Source organism: Anarrhichthys ocellatus, unplaced genomic scaffold (genome assembly GCF_004355925.1).
Source record: "Anarrhichthys ocellatus isolate YVR2014 unplaced genomic scaffold, GSC_Weel_1.0 scaffold40, whole genome shotgun sequence".
NCBI classification, from domain to species: Eukaryota; Metazoa; Chordata; class Actinopteri; order Perciformes; family Anarhichadidae; genus Anarrhichthys; species Anarrhichthys ocellatus.
Genome location: NW_022280070.1, coordinates 979,718 through 988,129, shown reverse-complemented (window position 1 = coordinate 988,129; position 8,412 = coordinate 979,718). Strand labels below are relative to the sequence as shown.

The 8,412-nt window shown below is 44.0% G+C and overlaps 1 protein-coding gene across 2 annotated transcripts in view; it reads right to left on the bottom strand.

Annotated features, from left to right (window-relative positions):
* Positions 1-8,412, bottom strand: part of znf385c (zinc finger protein 385C) — a 111,236-nt gene that overhangs the window by 73,545 nt on the left and 29,279 nt on the right. The gene's annotated exons all lie outside the window — the stretch shown is intronic.

The following is an 8,412-nucleotide window of genomic DNA, read 5'->3' as shown; positions in this document are numbered from 1 at the left end:
ACACACACACACACACACACACACACACACACACACACACACACACAAATTAAAAATGAAGACATCCGAAAACAAAAGACAGACTGGGCACAAATGTGTACATGATCACACTGTGCAGTGGGAAGTCCAAGTGGTGGTGGTCCTGGGGTGCAATGACGCACCACTTGGGGGAGACAGAGTGTCGCAGTGTGGATCTCTGAGGACCAGTGAGGCCCCTCTGACAAGCTGCTTCGCTTGTGATGACTGCATGCCTGCTTGCTGCCTGAGCACCCCTGTACGCCAAAGTCCTGCAGCAGCAGCAGCCCCGCTGCCTCTGGGGAGGATCTCAGCCGAGCGGTGCCTGAATCAGATTGGCAAACAGGATAACAACTGGGAGTCCAGGGGTTCATGAAACAGCTCTGATGATGTCTGTTGACATTAAGGTTCAAATTAGAACGGCGGTATTGCGATTACGTGTGAACACCTGGATATATGGGGCAGCAATAAGCCTGATAGTGACATCAAAAGAGACGAACAAGCCAAGTGACATTTCTGTCAAAAAGGGCATCTGCTTGAACCTGTTTTTCCATGGAGGACTCTCTGGCGGAGAAGAAGCCTTTAGCAGGAGAGAAGAGCTGTTTGTTTCACATGCAGCTACTGTCTCGATAAATAAATGAAAAGGTGCGTCCACGGTAGCTCTGTGAAGGATTGAGACATCACCATCGGAAAATATACCCAGCTGTGCCTTTCTGCTGCTGGCTTTCTGCCTCTTTATTTATGTAAACACACAAACTAACCCCCCCCCCCCCCCCCCCCCCCACCACACACACACACACAGTCTATGATGCATACATACATACATGCATGAAAACTCACACGCACGCACACACACACACACACACACACAGTGCTCAAAAACACATTAGGGCGAGCAGCCTCCATGAAAGCTGCTATTCACGTTGCCAATCTGGGAGCACTCAAGAGGCCCCATCAGATATTTTCTCAAAAGCTTTGAGCAATGCTGCTCTCTGGCACCGAATAAAAAAAAATCTCTGTGGTCCTTAACCACGCAACATTCTCACAATCCTGCCAAACTGCACAGCTAGCCGCCCCAAAAATTAGCATGGTTGTCAAAACAAAAAACCTTCAATGAAGACCTGCAGAACATACAGAGCATATTACACGCCTCTGTCCTCCATCACCTTGCACTAACAGCCAGTTCTTATAACACTCATATATAAGACGATCTCAAAGACGGCTTATGCTTTGGTGGATGAAAAGCAGGGTGTCTAGCCTTCAAGAGTGGATCTCGAGAAATGGCACGAGTTACCGTAGAGAAAATCCTCTCACATTAAAAACTGTACATTTATCTTTGGATGCCAGCAGTGATAGTTGGTGGAAATCAAGCTTACTTTACTGCATATTTACACCATCTGCATTTTGAATGTTAGCCGCATTGTTACAGAGCTACGATAAAGCTTTTTTAAACAGAGATTTCATATTTTCAATCTATTGCAGGACATGAAAAAAAAATGGTGTTGTCACGTACTCTTGTGCACGAATCAGAATTTAGTAACACTGGAATCAGAATGTGGTGACACATGGCGGTTTGTTTTGTCACTGATATTCAAATGTGATCAAATCACACCCACAGAAGGCTGATGAAACAGATTAGGAGACATTTTGAATGTTAAATAATCTCTAAACGTGTTTCTGTAACTTCAATTGTCGCTTAGTGATTTAGTAATGAATGTTTAATGTTATAAATCTGCCTACTTCTGATTTGGAGCCTTTAGGGCTTTAGAGGGTTGCTCAATTAGATTACATATACAAATACTAAAGACCAACTCAATTCTTTTTCCATCATGTCCATTGCTGGTACAGCAGAGCTGTTGGAGGGAGACACAAATGTATGCCATGAGGATATTTCTACCACCCAACACTCTGGGTGTGCTACACCCTGAAGTGTCAGGTACCTGGAGAGTGAACGGGATGTGCAACTTGTGTGTCCGGTGGCTGTGAATCCACCTGCATGGAGGTTTTTGCAGCTTTCACCGGTGCGTAATGTGTGTGTGTGTGTGTGTGTGTGTGTGTGTGTGTGTGTGTGTGTGTTTGAACCGAATAGCCTGCAGAAAGTTTAAAGACTCATCCAGCTCTAGAAGCTGTGTGAGACAAGAGCCCACGCTGTGTCTGCACACAGAGATCTGTAGGCTGACACAGGACAGGAGATTGTCAGGGGGTAACCCTGGGGGAGGAGAGTGAGGGCGGGAGGCTCTGCCGGCCTTGGCCATGTCCGCTGTTTCCGCTGTTTGATGTGCCCCTCTGCCTACACCGCACACCCTCCTCCCTTCGGCACATGGGAACCATCAATCACTGCTGTGATCTTGGTGAAAGACCCAGGCTCAACCGGCATAGCAGCTCAGCAATAAAAACTCTATTTATTATCTTGTGTTTGCTGCTCAATGCTCACTGATCCTGAAATACTACAGCACTTTCCCCAGCTCAAACCAGCTCTAACCATCGACCCACCGCGACAAGCACCACCACCACCCATCCACCCTGGCCACAGTTGGCTCTTCCTGGTGCAGGCAGGAACTGGCCTCCAGATGGACCAGTGCAAACACTGCACGCATGTTAGCAGCTCCTAAATCACACTGATAAGAGGGGGGACGTCAAGTGCAAGCTAATGGGACATGTCAGGTCGCGTGACCACACAATACAAACTGTTAGCAAGATGCTAGCACACGCCTCACATGCGTGTGTACAGTTACAGGCACAACCGCAAACATGAGTTGCCCTTGGATTCTGTAAACAATGAGTGATATTCAGGGAACATGCAGAAATAATCATTTTGACATGGCTAAATATATCCTCTGCTGCCCAGAACACATGGGCTGACCTTGGCAGTATAAACAAACGCAATCGACAAAAAATGAAATCCAATCAAACCGACAAGCATCGCAGCAGCCAGAGCACGCACACTTATTCTGTATACACTGCCTCGGAGGAGGTAAAAATGATTTCACCTGCGGGAAGGAAAAGGTAGTTTGAGGAAAAGCCCCTTGACTAAACAGTTAGATGCAAAGATGTCAATAGTTAGCATTCCTCACCATTAAGCAGTGTTGACAGTGAGGCCTGTAAGGGATATGACTGTAGGCGGGTTTACCTATCTGACATGCATTAGGTGGGTAAAGATCAGAATTTCCCTAAAAATAAACCAGAGCTGGAGGCATTTCACTACACCAGGTCAGCTATGGAAAGTGAGAGAGTGATTTGTGGAGAGAGCATAAAGGCACTTGTTTAATTGGCATCATCAAAGTATCATTACTGTCATCCCCGCTACAACTACAGAACGGGCCCGAGGTCTTTGAAGCTCCATGTCTTTGTGTCCAGTGTATCGATGTTGAATATGTCAAGTCCAGGCTACGGTTCTCTAATGAGTGTAATTATACAGGAATTATTTATGTGCTTAATGAAAAAGAAGTTGCTACCATACTGCGGCTGGCTGGAGTCGAAAAGCTTGGACCGGGTGTTTGCAGGCCCTGTCCCCACCGGCTCCAGAACGAGAGTAAATAAAAAGCAGTGGCAAATAAATTGATGTGTTTTCTCTAATCTTTGTTTGCAGCAGCTCTCTGGCAACACACAGGGAGGGCATTTGTTCACATTAAGTGTGTCTGTGTGTGTGTGTGTGTGTGTGTGTGTGTGTGTGTGGTGTTTACTTGTGTGCGTGTGTTTGCTTGTGCACGAGTGTGTCAGTGTTTCACCGGGGGAAATTTATTTACGGCATCACACTGATCCTATCACTGAGGCTGTATTTGAGGCGTTTGTTTGTGTAGCTGCCGTGTGGATGCGCTTGCATATGTGAGTGTACGCCTGTGCAGGTTAGGACACAAATCAGACGGAAGGTATTAGAAAAGATGAAAGAACAAGAATTTAGAGCATAAAAGAGAAGGAGAGAGGCGAGTTAGAAGGGGCAAGACACCAATTTTACATTTCAGAAAAACAGGTACAATGAAGGTTCATATCTGTTCCATCTAGTGCAAACGCCTTGATGGAAAAGATATGCAGAGGTTTTAGCGATCATTTCGTCCCAGAATGTTTTGCGCTTTGAGCTTATGTAGATAAATGTACACTAGTTTAGGAAATTACACCCAGTCCAATGCAAACACACATTGTGGGGTGCTTTATGGTTGATGTATTTGGAGCAAATTAGAGTCGAGTGTAGTATTCATCTACAAGTAGAGCAAGCATTGTCTTTCTTTCGGATGATAGAAACTGCACTGCAACAAAGCTCAATTAGCTCACTTAAAAACTCATCATTAATGGGTTAAAATTTGGATTAAATAGTTTGATACCTGAAGTCTACCGCCAGGACTGTGTCCATCCTGTCCCAGGTCAACTGACTCTAGCTGGGCTTTATTCATCACCTCCCCCCTATGACTGTTGGAGTTTGCTGTTCAACCTCTTATGCTGTTTTCCTCTTCCACGCTGAGCACACGGTCAACAAGCAGTTACATTTCGCCCTCTTTCTCTCACATACACAGCGTGCATGTCTGTATTCTTCACCCCTGACTTCTTTGCTTGTTCTCAGTCTGAAATATTTTCACAGCAGCAACATGCAGCCACCAGGGAGCAGCTATTAATGTTGTGCCGGATGGTCTGAAATTGTGTGAAAGACAGACTCTCTTTTCTCACTCTTTGAACGTGGTTGTGTGTGTGAGCGCAAACACAATGTCTGTGGTTGCATGTGCAAGCGTGCATGCTTGTTGTTTCAAAGGATGACATCATGCTCAATAGCCTAATCATGTATAACGTCTTATATGAATTGTACAAAATTGCAAAGCACCTTTTGGGGTAATAAATTATGCAGAATAACTGTTTTGACAAAAAAAAAAACAATGAAAAGAAATATATAGAAAGGGCAATCTTCTGGCTGGGTTAGGGTGGTACTTGATGGAGCATATGCAGAAAAGATGGTATGAATGGAGCCTTATGAATGTGGTGAATGAGTTATTTAAGAGTACATCTATCATAGGAGGAGGGGAAACATCTGCTTATCTGCATGTAATCATATGCATATTGCTGTTTGGCAACATCAACTTCAACTTTATTGAACTTATCGAAATATAAAAAAAATCATATGTCTAACCCCAGAATTGTTAGTGATCAACTGCATGAATATCTTTAAGTGCCTCAGTCTACTAAGGTGTCTGCGACATATTCACTCTAGGTTTTATTAGACAAAGGATCAAATGGGTTACACAGTATTAGCACATCAGCAACAATTCAGTCACAGGGGTATTATTCATCCCCTAAAAAGCCCCTGCCAAAAAAACCTTGATAAAATGTTTGCATTGTGACTATAACTATTTACTACGTTTGATTTCCCTTGAATGTTGCCTCTCACAAGTGCTCGCTGTGTGCCCTGTCTCTCCCCACTGTGTTATTATTATTATACTACATATTTTATTGGACTTCCCTTCATGGACACCAGGTTTCACAATCTACAAAAAGGCACACAACACCCACTGCACTGCCGACTCCGTCCGGTTGGTCCCTATTCATTTTTCAACCACAAAAAAACAGACCAGTCCAGTTTTTGCACTACTATTCAAACATCCATCTGCCACAAGCGTGCTAAAGTTAGTTAAATGCAGGAAAACGGGCCCAGATTCGCCTTGTTCACATTTCGCCACAAACTCAACTGCGGAACTGTAGGAGTAACCACAGACACTGGGAGAGGTTCCATACAACACTAGATATACTTAGACATGGGCAAACCCAGGCTCAGCCACAACATGCACACACACACACGCACACACACAAACTGCACATTCAGAGGAAGAGACACAAAACTTCATTCTGCAGGGTAAACATGTTGAATGCCAAAGTCCTATCTAGGAGGTTTTTATTTTGTGTGCTTTGAGTAAAATGTAAATGTGCCAGTGCTGTTAACCGCTTGTCAGTTTCTGCCTTCTTCAGCAAACATGTGACTCAATCTGTAACATCTGAACAACATGTTGTGTTTGTCTTCATTGCAAGAGGCAGCCTTTGGCACGAAAAGTTGGCACTTTGAGAGTGCTTGGCGTATGCCGAGGTATTCTGATGACCAGATTGAGAAGAAGCAACAAGGACATTTGCCACCGCTGGCTAAAACATTCAGAGAATCTTTCAGAATTATTAGTACTGACTAGCACTGGCTTCCACTTTTACTCTAACTGACGCAGGACAACTTCCGTCCAGCATCCCAGAGGAAAGTCTTTACCCCGAGTTTATATTGACCATAAATTTACAGGCAGCCGTATCAGTGTCGAGATACAGACGGTGTTGTTTGCTCTGTCAGAGGTCTGGGGAACGGCATTAATTCAGAGCTGACAGGACACAGATTTTGCAGGGAGGGTAGATGGATGTTTGCTTTCAGATAAGAGACTCTAATCCTGCATAAAATTAAAATGATAAAATAAGCTAAGTAAGAATGATGTGCTTCTATCAACTCATCTCCTTCTCTAAACACCAATGCAATTATTGTCTAATACGTTCCAATAGCAATCCTCAGTGTCCATACAAGCTCCAGTGAAAACCATGCGATTTTCCCACACAGCTTGTGTGACAAACAGGTATTACATGCACTCTGCAGACAACAGAGAGGCAGCTCTGGTTTGGACAGCACATCACCTCACAAGTCAGTGCTCTGCTTTAAATCTGTCATATCTACAATTATGAATGATATAATTATATGCAGTATAAATTTAATTTCAACATTTTTGCCCCTATGTTTTGGTCTGTTATCCATTATCATGAGAGCCCCTAGCAGCCACACCTATACTCAGTGTTGAATAACCCTTAGATTGGGCTGGTTTCCACCCAAACGCACTTTTGAATAATTTGCATTCATGTACATATTTTGCTTAAAAGATGATGTCCTGTAAAGTACATTTAATCCCATGAATAACAAGAGAGTCTATGTAGGATTTCCTTTGAATTAAGCCCAGTGACAGGTGACACAGCTGTGCACACGCCATAAGTAAATGACGTTGCTTAAAGAAGCACTTGAGTGAACTGACTATGTCCCGTTTCCCAACTGAGGATTCCTTTGCCCTCGCATCTCAGCTAAGACGCGAGGAAGAGACACAAGTGAGGGAAACGAAGATGCAAAAATAACGAAATGGAATGAACCTATACAGCTATCACCTCACACCCCCTCCTCCTCCTCCTCTGTTCATGCTGCAAACTAAACACAGACTTTCAGAATGGGAGAGTAAGATGTTGCACGAAGACACTGACAGGTCCTCCTGCACAATTAAAAACCATAAAACTTTGCTACATTTTGCGCCGCCAGATTCAACCCATCTCATGTGCTTTCCACTCACTGAATCTACCTCACGACACCTTCAACGGAGGAAGGCGCTTCCATTGATGCCGGCGCTGTATTGCTTACAAGCACTCCTAATGAGCTGCTTCTTTTCATCGCTGTGGCGTATCTGGGCCTGGCTGGGGATAGCTGTAATTACTGCAAGGATTTGATTGCATTAGCTTCATCCCTTACCTATCCTTAATGACATTAGTCCTGTAGGAGGAAATTCATTAGACACAGAGAGAGGAGTCAATCTCCCTCACATGTGGTTAGACAAACTGAGAAATTGCGTGCTCCATTGTAAACAAATGTAATTTAGTAAGGGGGGGTATTTATAGCACACAAACAAGACGAGCAACTTCGACTCAAAGCATTTGGCATCAAATGTGGATTTTGTTCATCCTGGAAAAGGGAAATGAAATGGCTGCCTGCAGATACAGTAGAAGAGCTGGGATTTCAAATGAGACACACTACTTGAAACTAAACGTATGCACATTCACACAGACAAAGTGACACACACACGCCATCAGTGATAAAGAAAGTTGTCTCAGAGGAAAGACCAAAGGCAGGGCATGACCCAATAAAGGGAGATCAATAGCACAACTGCTCCAGCTGAAATGCTGTTTCAGCATGTGGGTGAGCGAGTGTGATTCAGCTGCATGTGTCTATCTGTGTGTTTGTGTGTGTGTGTGTGTGTGTGTGTGTGTGCATGTGTGTGTTGTGGTATCTAAGAGTGAGTATCCAACCGTATTATCCGGGGATCAACGATGGTGTTGATGCTGGCATGCAAGCTGTCCTTGCCAATAAGCTGCCTCTGCATCCATCAGTCCCTGTCGCACCATCAGTGCCAGCTCCGACAAGAGGAAGGATTACGTGCCCAGAACTGAGAGTACCGGTTATTTATGTTGCCATGCTTAGTCACAGAGACACACAACGAAGAAAAATAAATGATTAGTGGCGACGCGATATATAAATATACAGTTGTGTGAAAAAGTGTTTGCCCCCTTCCTGATTTCTTATTTTTTTGCATGTTTGTCACACTTAAATGTTTCAGATCATCAAACAAATTTAAATATTAG